The 20,430-nt window shown below is 47.0% G+C and overlaps 1 protein-coding gene and 1 long non-coding RNA gene across 3 annotated transcripts in view; one reads left to right on the top strand and one right to left on the bottom strand.

Moving 5' to 3' along the window:
- Positions 1 to 16,758, top strand: part of LOC140845789 (uncharacterized) — a 38,094-nt gene extending 21,336 nt beyond the window's left edge. Inside the window, exons 3-4 of the long non-coding RNA XR_012124686.1 lie at positions 1,362 to 1,571; positions 8,764 to 16,758. This is a non-coding gene — a long non-coding RNA (uncharacterized lncRNA). The remainder of the gene's footprint in view (positions 1 to 1,361; positions 1,572 to 8,763) is intronic.
- Positions 1 to 20,430, bottom strand: part of PDSS2 (decaprenyl diphosphate synthase subunit 2) — a 190,628-nt gene that overhangs the window by 1,854 nt on the left and 168,344 nt on the right. The window lies entirely within an intron of this gene.

Raw genomic sequence — 20,430 nt, 5'->3', positions numbered from 1 at the left:
ATCTCCTCTCGAGCCCTCCCATCTGTCCTCGGCTCCTCATTCTCGTTGCCACTATGCTGCTCCAGCTGCTTCCATCCCAGCCTGGGCTGTTCCCTGGCAGTCACCCCTGAAGAGTCTGCCCACCACCAGTCCTTGGCCCCTGGACTTCATCTGCCCCACTGCCAGGGGGCATTCTCTATCAAATGCAAATACGATCTTGCTTAAATCCTTCACTGCCTTCCAAATAGCCCTAAGAAGGCAGGGCGGTCCTTTCGCCATCCAGCTCCTGTCCGGACTGTTTTCTCCCTTTGCCCTGTTCATCATTTTTTGGGGAGACAACTTGCAGCTCTCTCTCTCTTGAGACTGTCCCCACACCACCATGAAGCTCCCCAAATTCCACGTGGGTGGAATGCACTCAGCCCAGGATGACACCCTGAGAGGCCAGACGCCCTTCCTTGCAGAGCTCCCGGAGTGCCCTGTGCATTTCTGGGGCACAGCATCACTACACACTGTTGTACCTCAAGTCTGTTTACGAACCTCTCTTCATTAGACTTTATAAACTACTGCATAAAAACCGAAGGAGCAAAACAGCAGCCGACTCACAGACTCCAGGAAGGGACCAGTGGGTGCCAAAGGGGAGGGGTGGGGGAAGGGGACTGAGGGGTGTTATGTTTAGTACACATGGTGTGGGGGGTTCACGGGGAAGACAGTGTAGCTCAGAGAAGGCCAGTAGTGGCTCTGTGGCATCTTACTACACTGATGGACAGTAACTGCAATGGGGTATGGGAGGGACTTGGTAACGGGTGAATGTAGTAACCACATTGTTTTTCATGTGAAACATTCACAAGAGTGTATATTAATACCTTAATTTTAAAAAAGAAAAAAAAAACTACTGCATAATGCACAAAATGGAAAGGAATAAAAGGAATAACCTGCTTTATTCCTCTAATTATGCAGATGAGAGAGCAGAGTCCAGGGAAGCTCAGCCGCTCACCCAACATCACAGATGGATGGTGGCAAAGCCCTGATCAGAAGCCAGGTTTTCTGATACGCAATCCAGTGGTGCTTAATACTGTACTTCACCAGACTCTCAGCACTCCACAGATATTTCCACGCTTTGGGACAATTTCAGCCCAGTCTCATGCCAATCATTGAATGCACGAATGCACTAAAATGATGCTGGGTATCAGAAGTAACAAGATTCAAACTTCCATTCTAGCTTTATAATCTCAGGGAGGCCATATTAGTGGTCTGAGTTCTAAAAGGGAATAATATCAATCTTGTAAACTGTTGGGGGGACTACATGAGACACCAGTGAGTACTTGACAGTGTTTAAAAGACTATAGATATTCAGAATGACTTAATTCTTCTTCCTCCTCCAGCCCTTAGCTATTGCCAAGAAAGTCACCCATCCAAGAAGATCACATCTATTTCAGCTGATGCACAACCTCAAAGGTGGCAGGAGTTGAATGAGAAGAGTCTTAAATATAAGAAAGGAAGGAAGAAGGAAAGAAGGAAGAGCATGCCACCAATTTCCATGATCTTTAATGCCCTCAAATCTAAATTACACATTTTCTCTGCTAGATTTCAAGGTTGGTACCTGCGGGCATATGGATATGTGCATGACTGGATTTCAATTTACAAATATAATTGAGCACCGATTATGTACCGCAAAGAGTCCAGTGATCCTTCTCTGCTTTATGGATCAGGAACTAATTAAGGGTGTACTGCAAAAGGCAGCAAAGCCGGGGAACAAATGTGGGACTGTAGATGATCAGAGAAACGAGAGATCAGCTTTAATTAGTAGAGATTCAAGAATCCTTACAGAATCAGTGGGATTTGAAGCATGTCCTGAGAATGTTGACAAGTAGTTTTGCAACCCTGGGGGTTGCAAGGGAATTACAGGGAGAGAGAAGAGCTTGAGTGAGGGCGCCGAGGACACCAGAGTGCAGTGAGTGGGGAATTAAAATAGATGGTGCGGCACATGTTGCAGGAGTAGGCGTCAGGACACCCAGGAGGGCTCTGGGAACCAGGCTAAGAAATCTAAACTGCACTAAAAACATTTTTTTTATTATCAAATATTTTAAAAATATAGAAAAGTTGAAAAACTAGCACAGAAGTTGGCAAACCATGGCCCCGGGCCAAACTAGCCCTTATTTTTATAAACAAAATCTTGTTGGACTGTAACCTCTCAGTTCCGTACTGTCCACGGCTGCTCTTTGCTCTAACGACAGAGCTGCAGAGTCGTGGGGCTGCCCGCAAAGCCTGAAATTGGACCTGGTGGACCTTTATAGAGAGAGTCCTAGAATGAATGACCACATGTCTTCTACCTAGATTCAACAACTGTTAACGTCTGGCCATTTCTGTTCTATTTACTTGCATGTGCGTGTTTTCTGAACCATTTGACTGTAAGCAGTGGGCCGTGGTGTGCTAGTGAATTAGCTTTCAAGAGGAGGAAAAGAGCCCTATTTTGTAGCATTTGCTGATTTTTGTGGTATGAACACTCTCATCATGGTTGATTCACCCTGCCAGGGGTTGTGGAATCTCAGACTCTTGTGTATTTAACAACAGGCTCTGAGCTGGCAGTATTTGGCTTGGACATGCCACGGGCTGCGGGATGCCTCACTCTGGCTTTGAAATGCACCTCCTGAGATAAGAACATTCTTCTACATCAGAATACTATTATCGCAGCTAGGAAAGCTAACAATAATGCATCTAGCCCATGCACAAATTTCTCCAGTTGGTTCCCAAATATCTTTCTTAGCTTCTTTTCTTCCCCAAACCAGGAAGAACCCTGGTTCCCACACTGTATCCTTTAGTTATGACACTTTAATTTCCCTCTGACGATGTTGCCATTTTGAAATGACCAGGCTGTACTGCACAATGTTCTACCTTCTGCATTTCTCTGATGCCTTCATTTAGTTTGTTACTGTATAAACTTATTCAGATAGGCTCAACTGAATATTTGATGGTGATTTACCCTTCAGATTAGGGCAAAATGGAAGCCAGGAGGGCATCATGGAAAGTTACCCCAGCCTGTGGGTCAGTTTCTCTTACCTAGTGGCTACTGTATTTCCATCCAATACTCAGATCTGCTCCACGGAGTTGGGCTCACAGAGCTTTGCATACCAAGAGACCTGGTACTTCCATGTGCAAAATGCCCATTTCATGGCTCACCAGTAATCTAAACCTTCACAGGAGGGATTCCTCACAGACATCGACACACACTTCCACCAACTGAACATAAACCACTGCTTCCAAAAAAAATCCTTTAGATGCAATTACTAGCCCATAAATGAGACTCATTGTTACCATCAATTAGAATGGGCAATGGGTCTATCCTGACAAAACAATCTTGTCCCTTGTAAATAAATGTGATAAAAAATATATAAAGCTGGAGTTCTTAAACTTGGTTGACTGTAAGATTCACCTGGGGAACTTTAAAATGCAGACACCTAGGCCCAATTCCTGGAGATGGATTCCATTCAGGTCTAAAAAATGCTCCTTAGGTCATTCCAGTGATTAGCCAGATCTGGGAGTGCCTCACGTGCTGGGGCTTGGATTTTGAGTTACTGTATTTTAATATACTTGTGTTGGGTTTATACTGTTTTAATCACACTTCCAACTGGCTGTCTTTACAATGATCAAATTCAATTCAACCAGCATTTATTGGGTACTTATGAGGCCTAAGTATATAGTAGGGGCTGGAGATGCAGAGAAAACCCCAGCTGCTGCCTCCCAGGACCACCTGGGAGAGGGATGGTCACAGGGTCACAGGGCTGAAGAACCACAGAGGGCTGAAGGGAACATGGGGGGGTTGGACCCATGACCTTGGTTCTAATAGCTGAAGGAGAAAAGACCACTGCTAAAACAATTCTTTTTCCCGCTTTTGCCTTCACCTACACTTTGACTCAGCAAATCCCAAATGGACGCATCGACAGAACTTTCCATATCAGGCTGGGGCTAGAGGGGCTAGTGTGCCCACTCTGGACTTTAGAGCTTGAAAAACACTTCAGCCAGATGATAAATAGCACAAGTACAAAAAGGTGAATTATCAGGTTGTGTTTTATTTCCCTGATATAGCACTTTGGAGCACTAATATAATCACATCTCTAATGAAGTCAGCTGAACAACTGTGTGAGTGAGGCATCACCTGAAATAAATTAAGCCCAAATCCCCTGCTAAGGGATCCAATTAAAGATATGAACACAGAGAGGGGGATGCAGGGTACTTAAAGTTAAGTGCATTGTTACTTAACATTTATTAAAACATGTTACTAAACACCTTTTCAGTGGTAAACGTTGCTTTTATGAGACCCTTTTGAGAAATCACTGCATGCCCCTGAAACTGTCTGGTTCAAAGTCCTCTTAAAGGACTAAAGACAAGCCCTTGCCAGGAGGGCTCAGTGGCTTTAGGAGGGGAGGCAGCGGCCCGTCTCTCCAGTGCCACCAGAAGACCAAGACCTAAAAGAAACCCCTGGCACGATCTCATCTTCTCACCTCGCTGTACAGAAGAAACTAGGATGAGAGAGGGTATGTGATGTGGACAAGAGCCAAGAGCAAATTCTGGGGAATAGCCTGGGCTTCATTCTGCACACCCAGAGCCCGCCCATCGACAGCACTGGAAATGATCTGGGGTTAAGCCCCCGTTTTCTTTCACCCACGCAGGGAGAAAAGAATGCCAGAACTTGTCCGGAACGCAGGCTAGAGCTTGCTCTGAAGAAGCTATGCAACAGAGAAGGGCGTATAAAACAGTATGTCAAAGCTTTTCTAAGGGTTGAGAACACCTGAATAAGGGCAAAGGGAAATGGACGGGGACCACCCGCTGTGGGAGGAGACCACACACTCCAAACCCGTCGAGATCAAGACACTGGCAGAAGGTGAGACGCAGTGATGACAGGGGACTTCACATCTGAACGTCTAAAACTCGCCTCCGTGGCTGACGAGTTCTTGGTGCGGCTGACTGAATGACAACCTCATGGGTCACAAGACAGATGCCGCCCCCTTGGCTTACCTATGGCAACACAACTGGATGTAAAGGTCACAGGAACCTGGCAGAAAAGGAAGGCCAATGCCATCTTGGCATCAGAAGGAGGGAACGAGAGGACTGGCAAGCATTGCTTTGGGACCCCCAGCCCGCACATGGGGCAAGTACGCGGCAAAAACAGTTCCTGGGACCGGCCTGGCATGGATCCGAGGGATCCTGGGTGGTGATGTCGTTCAAGGGCGGCCGGAGCCTCTGGTTAACTGGATTCCAACAGCGGCCATAATTAATGACGGAAGAGACCGAAGTCGGCGGCCACAGAGTAAGTTCTCCCAGGGCTCGGACCCGACAAGGTCCAGGAGTGAAGGGAGGGCCGCCCGGCCCCTCGACGCCGGCCCCGGGGACGGGACGAGGCCGCCAGGACCGCGGGCATCGCCCGCAGGTCTGTTTCAGCGCCAGCACCCTCGTCCCAGGGGTCGTGGAAGTGCCGCTTCCTGCAGGAAGACGTTCACAGGCCCACCACCTCGTCAGAACCTGCTGAGGGCAAACTGGGGTGCACGGCGGGGGGAGGCGAGGGCAAAACTCAGGGGCACCGGAATGTAAGGGCCGAATGTCAGATAAGAACAAATGTGCTCTAAGATCTGCAAAAGATGAAGATTATTAAGAGAAGACAAAGAGGACACAGAACAACTAACGAATGGGTAAAAAAAACATTGTAGAGATGCAAATAAATGCCACGAAGAGGGGCCTTCCAGGACGAAACGGGGTCCCACAGCGCATCGCGGGTTGCGAGGGGGCCGTGGAAGCAGCTGCCATCCTGGCTTTTATGGGGCGGCGGGTGCCCTTTGTTTCCCAAGGCCGCCCAGCCTCCCATCCAAAGGCCAGGTCCTCCTCGAGGGCATGCGGGGCGCTGGCCCCACGCCCGTCCCCACGCCCAGCAGCTTCCCACTTATGTTGCCTGAGCTCCCGCGGCGCCTCCTCCTGCTGGCGCCTCCCGGCTCCCTCTTCCTTCCCCCTCTGGGGACCTGATTCCCAGGCTCGACCGGCGGCACAGAGGGACCCGCCCGCTCCTGGCCCGCTCCTCCTGCTTAGAACGCGCGGACAGGCTGGCAGCCTGGGAAATCCCAGGGCGAGTCAGCTGACGGTCTGCAAACACAGGACGGAGGGAAATAATGAAGACAGAGGTGCATTCTGGAGCGCAGACCTGTCAATTTAGGGACAATTACGGCAAAATTCCGGGAAAGGTTATGAAGTAGATGGTGTGTGAGCTCCAGAGAAAAGGTGTGGTGATCACAGCCCTAGGATATGAGGGTCCCAATGAGGAAATCAGGACAAAACACTAATTTTCCTTTCAATTTGGCTCCTTGGCTGTTAGCTCAGGAAGTACAGATGGATTATATTCCGATTTTGGGAATTTAGTCCTTCCTGGATAAAACAGAGAAATGGTTCTGGACTAGAATATGGTAATATGGATTCACATATAAAACTCCGGCTCCGAAGAAAACGTTTCGTGGATTTACACACTTAGCAGAAAAGTGACCTCTGGAGTTGTGCTCAGGACCGAAGACTTGGTCTCTTTCCCTTATCACAGGAGAGCTCTATGCACCACTTGAATGAAGACAGGGAAGACATGAGTATTAAATTTTAATTTTTAGATGTCATACAGCTGAGAGAGAAAGCTGACACATAGTCAGCATCACAATTTTCCTGACTTTGACATGCTGAAGACTGATGTCAGCAGAAAAATGTAACAGAGATAATTGTACTGTGGTACATTTAGGTATCAGAAATTAATTGTTAAACCATAAGCCTCAGTTTGGCAACGACTCATAACAAAGGGCTGAGAATCTTTGATAACCACATTCTTTATATAAACCAAGACTGTAGATACAAAAAAACCCAAAAAACAAAACAAAATACAAACCTTGGCAGTATCAACAGATGTCTGTGCCCAAAACCCAGGTGGGAAGGGCCCCACAGCACTCTTTGATGGGCAGTTCATGTTCAGAAAACTATGTTCAGTCCTGGGCACTGTGGCCATGTGCCAAGAGGGGCATTCGAGAGCGACTGGGTCTGCATTAGGATGAAGAAGTGTTTGGAACACGTCCCCTCAGGAATGTTTAACCTGGAGGGAAGGATTAATGGAGGGCATGGCCGCTACCTTCAAGCACCCACAGCAGAGAAATGCAAGGGACAGTGCCCTTCTCCTGTGCTTTGGGGGACAGAACAAAGAGCAGCGGATGACATTTCTGGGAAGCAGATTTCAACTATGAATAAGAAAGAGCTTTCAAATGACTAGAGTTGTCTAACAACAAAAAAATTATTTTTTGACAAGCTACGAACTCCCTATTACTGCAAGTCCCCAGGGACTAGATGGCCATGTCAGGAGAAGCGTGGATGAGACTGCAGGTGGAGAAGGGAGAGGAACCCCGCTGCCTCCAGAGCCCCGTCCAACTCCAAGTTCTCGCCGTCGGCGCTCAGTTGAGCCAACATCTGAGTGGTGAGACTTGGTACAGAAGGAAAGGCTACAATTAAAACCTTTCTCCCAAATAAACTGTGAAATTGTATAGCAAACAACATAACAGCAATCCTTTTCACAAATTATTTGCAAGAGTCTATAGAAAAAAAATCTACAGATCTTAAATATCTACTTTTAGCAAAAGGGGAAGTGTCCTCAATCACATGAATCTGCGTGTGAAAACACCACCAACAGTAGTGCTTCTCAATATTAAAATGGCAATAATAATAGCAATACAAACAGGGCAACGAAGACAACTCGTGTATAGTGCTTTTGTGTGTCCAGCGCTGGTCTAAGATAAATATAAGTAACACGTATCTTCAATCCTCCTACCGATGAGGCGGATACCACTCTTCCCATTTAACGGATGAACAAACTTAGGCAAGATAAGCTGCCTGCAGTGATACAAAAGGTCAGTACTGGGGTGAAGATTCAGTTTTGCTCTTAGCCAATGACACTATAATTCCTTTTCTTTTGCTCCAACGTAACTGGAAAGCATTACAGTTTTATCTGAGAAGACAACACATACCTACGTCAAAAATACCTGTCCTGTGTATGCCTATGCACAAGGGCAACATTTTCTAATACACATCACAAATTTTTAAAAATACACCGAGTCAAGTGACCTTGGATAAAATCATCTTTACAGAGATGACAGAGAACTGAAGCCATCATTAGGTATGTGTCTCTATTACAATATGCAGCCACGACTAAAGCTGCCATATGGTTGGAGAACCACAGTCAGTAAGAATGAGAAGGGGAAAATGTCCACCTTAGTTGCTAAGAAAAAGGCCAGAAATATCTCAACTGATTAGTATATTCTTCTAGTCATATTTTTTTTTTAAAAAAACAAGGCACTGAACAAGACTCAGGTATTGAGTCTTAACTCATTATATCCACTACTGAGTCACAAAACAAAACTAGTGTGTTTTTACTTAAATTCTTAATAATAAAAATTTATTTTTACTAAGAATCTTAACCAAAGACTGACTGCAGTAACAGTAGTTGGGGTTTTACACAATCATAGGCTATTACCCCACGTCCTTTTCAGTATTTTTAAAATCCAGTTTCAGGGTTCAACCTACTATATTTAAGTCATTGGGATAAAGGATTAATGGGTTCAAAATGACAAATGTCATTTAGCCCGTGCTTTCACATTTTTACTGTTCTCTAATAAAATATCAGAGTATTTTTATTTTGTTAAATAGCCTGTAAAATTCCTGTGATAATGGATTTGCATTGAGTTTTAAGATAGTCACCAACTTCTACTTATTCTTCTGCAGAATTAGAACCATGCTGGGTAACTGTGAGAGCACATGACACGGGGGTCATTTGTTCCGCGGCTCCCCTTCTCCTGTGCTGAGTTGCAACCTGAAGCCCATGCAGAAGGGAGGTAAGTGCGAGGTGGGCCCTGCGAGGGAAGAAATGCTAATATTTCCAGTCACCATGGCATTTCAAGTATCTTGGAACAGATCTCCAAGATGAAGCCACACAGGAAGTTTTTTTTTTCTTTATCTTATAATGGGATGAGGTTTCCCCCCCATGACTTATTAATTCATTTCTGCTCTTTCACAATAATATAAAAATAACTGTAGAGAGGCAGCAAGCAAGCATTAGTAGGGATGTAACAGTGAAAAAACCTGGCATCTCTGCCTTCACACTGTATCTGCCTCCTTTGCTGTCTTAATCTTTGGGTAAAAAAGCTTCTGCTCAGCCCTACAGCCCTGCATGTAGGCTGGTTAATCATCAAAAGGGATTTTGCTCATGACTTAAGATTGATGCAACCAGCCCCTTACCTGAAACTCCCCTCCCCCGAGGAGATAAGGGGGGTATGTGCAAAAAATGAAGGCTGGCTTGTCAAGGACTTACACGCACATCAACGAAATGACTGGAGACAACTAAGCAAGGACAGGAGTGTCACCCCCTCCTCAGACCCTCGCTGACGTCCAGATGGCTGAGTTGATCGTCACGTCCTGACCTCAACCGCCTCCTGTTCCCCCTCTTCCCTAATAGAAAAGAAGCTTCAAATCAACCCTAAGTTAAGACGGTGTTTTAGGGCATGAGTCTACCACCTTCTCGGACTGCTGGCTTCCCAAGTGAAGCCGCTTTCCTTCTCCAACAGCTTGTCTTGTGACCTCCTGGCACGTAATGCGGCAAGTGGCACGAGCGTGGACTCGGTAACGGGGACTCTGGACCTGGATGACATGTGTGACCTTGGGCAAAGCAACTTCTCTAAGCCCAACCCACTGTAAAATGAGAAGGATAACATGTCTGCCGCACGGAGCTATCATGAGAACAAATAAGAGGGTACGTGCAGTTCCTTTGACATCAATAAAATGCTATACGAATGCAAGATCTGAAGAGGAAGGGGGCATGGAGTTCACCAGAGCTTACATTTAACATTTGCATATTGCACCTGCTTAATTGTAAACATTCACAGATCATTTTACATAGATGCATGAAGGTGTTTTAAATGCTATTTTAAATCTCAGATGACTAGTGAATTGGAAACATGCTTGTTTTTGGAAATGAATTTCCAAATCATCTTGACCACTTAAAATTTAATCTATTCCCCTTAGAAGAAACAAAATGAAAAAGACAGTTCTGTTGTGGTTTTCTTGCTTTCTCCTCCACATGTGTCACTTCGGGCAGGTCTAGGTGGTGTGTGGCCTCCTGTTGAAAGTGAGCTATGAGTCTAGGGCCGCATTGCCCCAAACACGCCCGGTCGCATAGGATCTCAGACGCTTAGCGGGGCCGGGGCTGCTTAGCCCTTGGACAGGAGAGTGAGATTTCAGAACTGAATTCAAGGCTCAGCCTCTCAGTTAAGTGCATTTCTGAGCCCGTGCTGTGGATGACCACCCACAAAGCGCTTTATAACTGACAGCTCATTTCATGCAGATTGTGGTGTCTGAATGCATATATCCCTATTTTCTGTCTAAATAACCCTAAACCACATCTACATACATAAAAATACATATAAACCCATAGGGATTATTAGGGATATTTTCATGTAGTTAAAAACATTTTACTGGCATACTCAAAACTGCTCTAAATGGTTGACTCCACAGCAGAGAATTCAGGCCAAGCAGTGCCTGCTACTTAAGAAACCGAGGTCAACTTCTAGCTCAGAGTGTGAGCAGATGGGCCCGATTTAACAACGTAATTAACTGGAACAGAATGACAGTTTACTTTTTAATCTACAAACTTCCATTAACATCTGGCAGGTTAGGTCTTCAAGGTTAGTAATATGGAATTACATTAAGTTGAGGCTTAATTCCACAGGAAAAGTGACCACTGCTTCTTGGTTATGTTTTCTGAAGGAAAATTTAACAACTTATAAATCATCTCAGATTATCCATAATCTGGTTCAAAGCTAATTTTTAATTTTACTATCATATTCCAAAAAGGAATTTAGTTCTACACATTGAAATTCAAAAAGCAAAATGGCCCCTGTGAAGCTTTTTAGCAAACGTAATCGAAATGCAGCCGGCAGAACATACCGGAGGTTGTTGACCGCAGCAACAAGCCCGTTCTGCCTGCAGCTTTCTGAGGAGTGAATCAATAAACAGTAGGCTCTGCAACCTCAGGAGAAACACTATGCTGGTTATTTAATTAAAAAGAACACTGTGGGACAAAAGCCCTTGCATCGTGTAGGTATCCAACAGTCCCAGGGTTATTTAAGAAATACATAAACTACGGAAGACTGAATTCGGGTTCTGCTATTGTACTGGAGTCCATATCTTACTTCCACATTTCTTAAATCCTCCTCCTGTCCCAATTTTTCATCTGCTTTAGTATCTGACTCCTGGGGATCACTTATGTCAAACTACCCCTACCACTGGCACCCACAGGACCCCCTATTCCTAACATCCTAACATGCGTCCAGATACTACATGAGCATAAAGCCCATGTATGACTCCCTCCCTCACTAGGAAGCACTTCAAACAGGAAGACTATGTATCCACTGAGAATAATGATAATGAAATAAATGTATGTCTCAGCTGCCTTAAAGCCAGGTTGCATCAGACTGGGGGCTGTCGCAGGAACCAATGTACGGGGTGAAGAAATTTCTCTCTCTGCCATATAAATGCAATCATATGGCAGGATTACACTTCTTCAGGTGTGGGAGGTCTCCATGCTATGATGGTACGGAAGCTGTACTTGTTAACGTAGATCCTTGTCTCCTTGAAGAGGATGGTGATGAGAATGTATTTTAAATGGTTGTATCTATGAAACTTTCTTGGGAGAGTCAAGAATGCTAACCAGTAAAAAAAAAAAAAGATAAAGATATCACAATAATTACTGTACAGGTTCGGGACACGTAAATCCGAGGACACTTACTAGACAATCACTATTTCTGACACCAGAACTGTTAGATTTTGTAAGACCAGCGTCTGCATACAAATCCCCTTGCTTCTTTCTGCAGTGTGTCTGGGGCACCTTGAGAAGCAGTATGGTGGCAAAGATTACCGTGAAGTCGGCAGATCTGGGCGGAATCATGATTTTGTGAGATAGTAACTGTGTGAACACTGTTAGGCCACTCAATCTCTTCTCCATAAAAGGAAGGTATTCAGAGATAAAATCTGATAGAACCATTTGATTGAAGCGCTCAGTGTGTGTCATGAACACAGCGCACACTGAAAAGCGTGCAGATGAGGGCTTATGTCGTCAAGAGATCGTGGCACATTAGAAGGCCTATAGCCTTTCCTCACAGGGGCACACAAATCTCATTAGCAATGAATCAAAGATAAACATTAGCATGATTTTCTTAAATCTCGAACAGGGAGAACTTCCACAGGGGGCACCATTGCGCCATGCACGAATCAATCTTTGGAGGAACATCCTTGGCTTTATTATGATCTGGTGACTAGGTAAGCTCTTTCACCAAGCCAGAAGGTCAAGGACCTGGGGGACAGGGACAGGATCCACTCACACATGTCCTTTAGGAGCATCTTGCTAACCAGTGTTGCTGGTCCTGTGATCTCTATGGTTATTTCAGTGATTCTGTTTGAAAATCAGGGTGGCACTACATCCTGCTATGGCAGGGAAGGTGGTTACACACATCCAGGATCAATACTCTGCCTGACGTGGTGTCGGAGAGGCTGAGCAACACTTAGGAAGCATGGAAAATGGCTTCAGATATACCAGCTACACAAACTGCAGCTTGCTGACAGATCGATTATCCTGAAATCACAAAAATCCTCAATTCTGTATGAAATCAGGCTAAGATTAGTGTAGGAGTTTGGAAATATCAGTTCGGTAATGATGAAGACTTCTAATTCACAAAACCACATTCTGCATCTGCACAGGCTGCTTCCCTTTTCTTTCTCTTCAAAAATATCGTTTTGGAAAACTGGTGCCTCTGCCCTGCTTTTTTATGACAGGAAGGATGAGTCTTCCCTTCAGACCTACTTAAACACTGTTTCAGCGGTCTGAACAGGTCCTTTTGGGGGACAGAAGGCTCCGCCCTCTACATAAAGGCATATAGGCTCTGCCTGCGCACAGGTGGCCCCTGAGGCCACCAACTGGGGGCAGTAATTGAATCCAGCTGCCCCACAGTGCACAGCCTCCACCTGCAGAGCCGGCCGGGAGGGCATTTTTAGTTGGCTTTCTAGACTCAGGTTCAAAAAGTTACCCCAATTGAATCCTTTTTTCTACTCAGGGAGGGCAAGACATTGAGGATATAAGCATTTAATTAAAAATATACTTGGTGCGGAAATAAGAGGAACAGGGTGGAGTCATATGCCTTAAGAATGAAAAGAACAGAATGTAGTCACAAACATTCGGCCTATCTCAGGTCATTCATCCATTCATTCAACAGTAACTCACCACACACTGACTGGGCGCCCAGCATGCCCCGGCACTGTGTCGGACCCTCAGAGATAATGCTGGGCAGACGCAGACACCATTTTGGCCCCCAGAGATAACGCTGGGCAGACGCAGACACCATTCCGGCCTTGCAGCTAAGGACTGGTCTTCTCCAGCGATCTACGTCTGCCTTACCTTCCTGATAAACAGTAGATATCATGCAGACATGTAATTTCTTAGGGGCTAGTAATTCAAGATGGCAAACTTATGAATGGGAAAGATTGCCCCAGTAAATATTACTGTTATGAATAATTTAACATTTCATATATAAAATTAGAAACCAAACATTAACAAGCTAGCAATATATGATTTGAAGAAAAATAAAAAGATCCACAACTGCCTGGAGGATTGAATTCAAATAGTATCAGTAGTATTTGGACTCATTACTGAGAGGGTAGCATATTTTATGATGTTATAAAGAGAATTATCGTTTTTATCATTTAATAATTTTATTTACGATCCACGAGGGAAGAGATTACAATCATTAATCTGTTGATGCCACTGAGGTGTGTGGGACTGCTAACACTTCAGAGAACAGGATCTGATTTTAAAATAACATTAAGAAATTAGAGGAATAGATCATCAAAGCAAGATGATAGTCACTGGGGACAAATGCAAAATAATATACTCGGAGACTTAAGGCAGAAAAAACACTAGCCTGATGCTGGCGAAGGAATGAACGACCAGAGGGCACCTGTTTTGCAAAAAGACTTGAGGGCTCAAGAAGGCCACATTCTGGTCCAAAATTCTAACTACTGCATGTGTTATTAGAACTTATTTTTGATGAGAAGTTTCACGTAGTACAAAAGCTCCTGTACATTATTGTGAACAGAAATTCATCAATGATTATTTTCCATCATTAATAATTGTGTTTTGAAGGAGATCTGAAATCGAAGCAGTAGTTGCAAAAAAACCTCTGACTTTAATAAGTTGTTTTGAAAAACAGATTAAACAAAATCTATTTGTTATTGCTGCAAGGGAAAACACGCGTTGGAAATGTGTCTGCCAAAAGGAAAGAACTGGCTGTGTGAGATTTTAAGGAAATGAGTGGGGGGTTTAAAGCTTTCGGACGGCAGGCCTGTGCTGTGGTGGGGTCATGAGACCCACCCCTGCAGTGTCCGCTCAGGGCCCTGGGTTCCTGCCTTCCTCGACAGCCACCCAGAATGGCAACCACTTCCTTGAGGCCTCGCAGAAAATTCACAGTGTAAAAAAATTATTTTTCCCAACTGGTCATTTCTGCCTATTGCCATAGAAGCAAGCAATTGTTTAGGAGCCCACAATTAAATTCTGGCTCTGTCACTGAAAACACGACTTCATGCAATGTATTTTTCAATTCTCAGTAGCTCAGGTCATAATCTGAAAAAAATCCAGTTCAAATTAGAGTCTACACTTTCAAAACAATTTTTAAAAATTACAATGTATTTCTTCTTTAAAACGTGCTTAAATGTTATCACCTTGAAGCCCCTATTTACATTTTTACATGTTGTCTTCCAGTCTTTATCAAGCATATGAAATTTTCCATGGTTGCATCCCTGTCATGATGGCATTTGGATTTTTTTCTTTATATTTTATTATAAACATCTTGCAAGTCCTTTATGGAGAAAGACGGGAGAGGCGGAAGTCAATGCTTCCACAGAGTCTCCATTATTATCATTACAACGGAAATCCTAACGTTAAGACAACTCCAAGAGGTTAAAGGGAACAGGGATCAGCGCACACAGAGATGCTGCATGCACAAGGGTACCCAGGAGCTCATGAAAAGCCCCAGCACCTGCCCAGGGAAGGGTGCAGGGAAAAGAAGACGCACCAACATCTGGCCTCTCCCTGTGCCAACAGGAAAGACTCCCAGAGCCAGGCGGCTGGGGTTGTAGGAAAGAACGGGCAGGCAAAAATGGTCTGCCAGAAAAAAGAGGGCACGAGCCTGGCTTTGTCAGTGAAGAAAGGACAATAATATGTACAGAAAATCTTCTATACTTAAGGTTCCACAAAGTAGAATTTTGGACTGAGTATGCAGCAAAATGGTTGAGGCAGTCTAGGTATAAGGAGAGAAAAAGTGGCTACAAGGGCAACTGGGGAAAGGGGACCATGACGTAAAAGGAAAGGCTCCTCGCTCTCCTTAGAGCGTAGGGAGGGCAGGTGGCCGCGCCAGGGCAAATGTCCGTGCGCTGCCTGCTGGTGGGAGAGAATTCTAATGTGTACCCCATGCAAACGCGCTTTATAATAAAGCTAAACGTGCAGGGCCTTCGGAGGGTGGGCGGGAAGCACGGGGCAGCCCTGGACACCGTGCCAGGAGCCTGCCGCCCCAAAAACCTGCTCCTTTGCCAGATCTTTCATACGTTTGACTGAGAACTGGATGTCGAAAGAATGAACATCTGGTGGAACCTTGAGCACTTCTCTGTGCCTAGAGTGAACCTCACTCAGTAAGGAGACATCTAAAAAAATTCTTTTTTCTGTACTGAGTCATGGGGAAAATTATAAGAACTGCACGTAAAGACTGGGGATGAATATAAAGAATGCCCCTGTAAACCATTGAGAGTCTTTGTGTCAAAACTAGATGCAAGTCAAAGCCCATTTACAGCCCAGTCTAGGCGCTTGCCGGAGAATGAGTGGGAGGCTGACTCGTGTGTTGACAGAGTCTGGTTTTGACCAAATGACTTCTGTTCATCTCTGAACATCTGAAGCAGTTATTGAAAAGAAATTGGGAGAAGGTCTGTGCTTCTGTGATGGAGATACTGAAGCAAGCCATTTTGAAAGTGTTAAAAAAATTAAAATTGTGGAAAGCCGAGCCCTAGGTGCCACATTTTGCCTGAAAGTGGGAAAAACGCCACCTGCCTCCCGTCTCTTAGCAGCGTGCCCACGTCAGCAGCAGTAGGCTGAGCGGCAGGCACACGCTAGGCTCCAGCTGGGGGAGACACACGGACGTTTGTAGATGTTTTCTAAGCAAGAGGAGCCAACATATTCATTTTCTTTCAGACAATATATATACTCCATGGCAAACCAAGTGTGAACGTGGTCACAGGATTTTCGCCATTGGCCCCCAACACTGATCTATGAGTCCCTGCAATTCAACAGGTGTTTTCTCCCACCTCTAGCACTGAATCGAGTCAGGTGTGCTTACTGTGGGGCCAGAAGCCCAGGGAACACGGAACAGCCTGAGAGAGACACTCAGGGCTGCAGACCAGTCGGTGTGCACAGGAGCAGAACCATCAGCGCCAGCCGTGTGGCCATAGCTCACGTCCAGGGGTTCTGTTCTCTGGCAGAGCCCCTGCAGGTCTATGTAGGCACATGTTCCTTGTTTTCCCGTTTTGGAAGCTACTGGGTGGAATCACCTCCGTCACACCCCCACCCCCACCAGCTCCCAGGAGCACCAGTTTCAGCACTGGGGACAGTGCCCCTGTGCCAAGCTCCCCGTCTCCCAGAGGCCACAGAGACGCAAGGAATAACCAGCTGTCAAGCATGTTGTGGCTGAAGATGACAGGGCTGCCGCACTGTGCTGCTAACACGGCCAGGCTCTGGCGCAACGGGAACTCAGCTGAAAGGTAATTTGGTGTCTCATCTGAGTGTTTGAGCACCGGCCAGTGTTTTGCTGAAGGTGACGGACATCCTCAAGAACCAGCAGAGGCTGGTGTTGAAATGACCCCTCCTCTGCCCCTCCCCTACTTCCTCACCAAGCTGAGACTGACAAAATCTGAGAGATGTCCCAGAAAGCCACAGCACACAAGGCCAGAATAATTCTCCATGGTTCTTGAAATCTGATTTTTCAGATAAAGTTTGGCTTTTGAGTAAATAATCACCACCTAGAAATAATGACATTTTTGCACAAATACATTTCATGACAGTCTCTCCAGAAATGGCTGCTGAGGTTTTTCAAATGTGGTTTTACAGATAAACCCACCTAGGGGAACCCGAAGCCACTAAGCATGCTGCCCACCTCAGTCGCAAGAGCACCATGGCCGTGATACGTTGTTACTATAGGCATGAGACACCACCTAAGGGACAGTACCGAGCTGCACTCTGCAGACATCTCCCCGATACTCAGTAGAGCTGGATGTAACCTTTTCTCCCCAGGTTACTGGGGTTCAGTAAGTCTGTGTAAGGGACAGTCTGGAGGCAGTGCCTAGGTCAAGAAGGGCACCACATGTCCCAGGAGGGTGGGTTTCTATTCACTGGCATGAGAAATACAGTCACTGAGCACGTGGGAAGGCAACCTTAGGGCTCCCGGACATTGCGATGGGCTGCGTTATATAGCTGACATTTCCTTTGCGTGGCTAACTGCTGTCTACAAGCCTCGATTCCAGACCTCTCCCAGCCCCCTGCCCATCCTGCATGACACTAATGCAACCGCCATCTGCACGCGCTCAGCAAGCACTTCTGCATGTGGGCCTGGGCCGGCACAGATGGTGCAACCCTGAACGAGGCCGTCGAGGCCCTGCGCTCAGGGCACTTACATTCTAGTGGAAGAGGAAAACAGAAACAAGCAATAGAAATGACAGCTTTAGAGATGATAAACGTCAAGAAGAGAAGAGCAGGGCACAGGGGGAGTGGCTGCTTTGGCTGGGGGGGTCTGAGCCAAGCAGTGGGACGGCGATGCCTGCCTCGGTCTTGCTGGCGGTGGTGGTCAGCACTGGCCCAGAGCCTCGTGTGTGCCGCATACAAACAGCGGCTGGGAGTGACGTGGATGAAGGGGCGCACGGACCTCAGCGCGCTCAAGTGCATGAAGTACCGGACCCCAGTGGTACACAGAACAGATGGCAGCCTCCCTGCCAAGAATGTCTTCTTGCAAACCCGCAGTGGGCCTACAGGGTGGGAAAGTACTACTCTAACCTGCTTCTTGCATGCTCAGGACCTGAAGGAAGGCCCCCGAGGGTAAGAGATCGACACTAGGTTTGGCAGTGAGATGCTGGAAGAACCACTGCTGGGTCCGGGGTGCTCTGTGTGCCACATTTTTGTTTTCTTTAAATCTCATCAACTGTCATGTGCCTCTGCAGTAAGAGACAGCAGGGGTGCTCTCCGAGTCACCCACAGGCATCAACGACCAACAGGCAGGTGATCGGGAACTGGGATGACTTTCCCTTACTTCCTTGTTCACAATTAGCTCTTCTACCCTCACAGTGAAATCCCAGCCTTTCTCTCCAAGCTCATCGATTATAATCGTCTCAAGCAATCTTTTTAACCCCATTGGTACCTGTGACATGTGTCAAAAGCTCTTTCTTCTGAGGTCAAAAACCCCAGGCCAGATTTTCTCCTGCACCTAACCTCATGCATCTTTGGTTCTCTTCTCTGGCCCTCGCTCTCTCTCCATTTACGGAGCCCTAAGCGCTGTGTTAGGCGCCAAGTAGTCAAAGACAGCAAGACACGGTCGCCGACCTCAAAGAGCTCACAGTCTGCGGTCTGTCTCATAAACGGTCATTCCAATACGATGGAGAAAGCGCAGTGACTGAGGGAGGCAGTGTAGCAGAGGATGGAAGACACCCCCTGATCCGGGGAGCCGGGAGGACCTCCTATAGGACATGATCCTAACGGGGCCTTACACGAGGTGCAGAGGTGGCTGGATAAAGGCGAAGGGCATTCCAAGCACTGGGGCGTGAGTCAGGCAGAGAACAGAAGCGGTAGGTTTTGAGTGATGAAGTGGTGCTGGAGCACAGGGTGGGAGGGCACAAGCTGGGGAGTCACTCTGGGAGGTGGGATCCCACGGGGCTTTCTCCGCCCATCCAGCAAGCTTTCAATGTGCCGTAGGGACAACGCGGAGCCACCGAAGGGTTTTAAACTGGAGTGTGAAACTGCCGGATTTGTGGTTTTGACAGACATTCTGGTTGGTAATGGATTTGTGGGGACAAAAGGGAGGCAGGGAGACCAGTCAGTAGCTTTCCAGCGGTTCCGATGAAGAGACTCAACATGAGCAACAGAATAGAGGCCAAGGGGAGGGGCTGGATTCAAGGAAACCTGGGCCATAGGACTGGCGTGCCTCGGGCATGGAGCGTGGGGTGAGCGAGCAGGGGCAGTCAGGGGAGACTTCCCAGGTTCCCACGGGGCTGCCTGGTGGGTGACAGTGCCAACATCAGGACAGAGAGTAAGTAAAGAGGACCAGAGAGACGACACCGAGAGTGACCCTAATGTGAACTATGCACTTTGGCTGATAATGACGTGTCAGTGTAGGGTCATCGATGCCACAAGTGTCCTGCTCTGGGGCTGCAGATAGTCAGGGAGGCTGGGCTGCACGTGGTTGGGGAGGCTGGGCTGCGGGTGGTCGGGGAGACTGAGCTGCAGACAGTTGGGGAGGCTGTGTGCATGCGCATGTGGGGTCAGGGTGAAGCGGGAACTCTCTGCACTTCTTGTTAAATTTTGCTGTGAACCTAAAACTCCTCTAAAAAATTCAAATCTATTAAAAAAAAGACCAAAGATGTCACAGAAGATGGTGAGTTCAGTTTAAGACACACTGACCTTCTCTGCTTGTGGGAGGCCTGAGAGGACAGGCCCACAGGCCGTGTTTGGGAATATGATCCAGTTCAGGGGGACGCCTGAGACAGAGCGGCGACACGGAAGCCCTCGGTTCAGAGGGGCTCCTATCGCCCAGGTTTTCTTGGAGGAGGACAGAGCGGGAGGGCCTGCATGCCCGTCAAGGAGAAGGGCTGGGGGGCTGGCAGGCAGCGCGGTGTGCGCCTCGCGGCTGCAGGGAAGACACAGCCACAGGCACCGAGGGTTTCACGGTCCCACTATGAGCAGGGCCCTTCCAGGGCACATCCCCTCGTCTTTGGGGTGCAGGTGTGCTTGCACCTGGTCACTCCTGACTGCTGCAGAAGCCAGATGGCTAGCATGCTCCCTCAGCCAAGAGCTGCATGTGTCCCACACACCCGCTACATGTGCCATTTGTCCCCGAGGCGAAAACAGAATGTCACCTCCGTGTGTTCACGGGCGTGCACTGTGAGCTCCGTGGTAGTTTTTAAACAGGACAGTGTCAGGACTGCCTGTGGAGCCCCTTTCAGCCCTTCCCTCCAGCCCCCGCGCTGCTCTCCCCACCAGGCGATGCTGGTCCTGCTGACAGAGGGTGATCTGTGGGCACCAGGTCCGCGTGATGTCCAAAG

The sequence above is a fragment of the Manis javanica genome, chromosome 13 (assembly GCF_040802235.1).
Source record: "Manis javanica isolate MJ-LG chromosome 13, MJ_LKY, whole genome shotgun sequence".
Classification (NCBI taxonomy): domain Eukaryota; kingdom Metazoa; phylum Chordata; class Mammalia; order Pholidota; family Manidae; genus Manis; species Manis javanica.
Note: the sequence above shows the minus strand (reverse complement) of the source record. Positions and strands in the feature narration are given on the sequence as shown.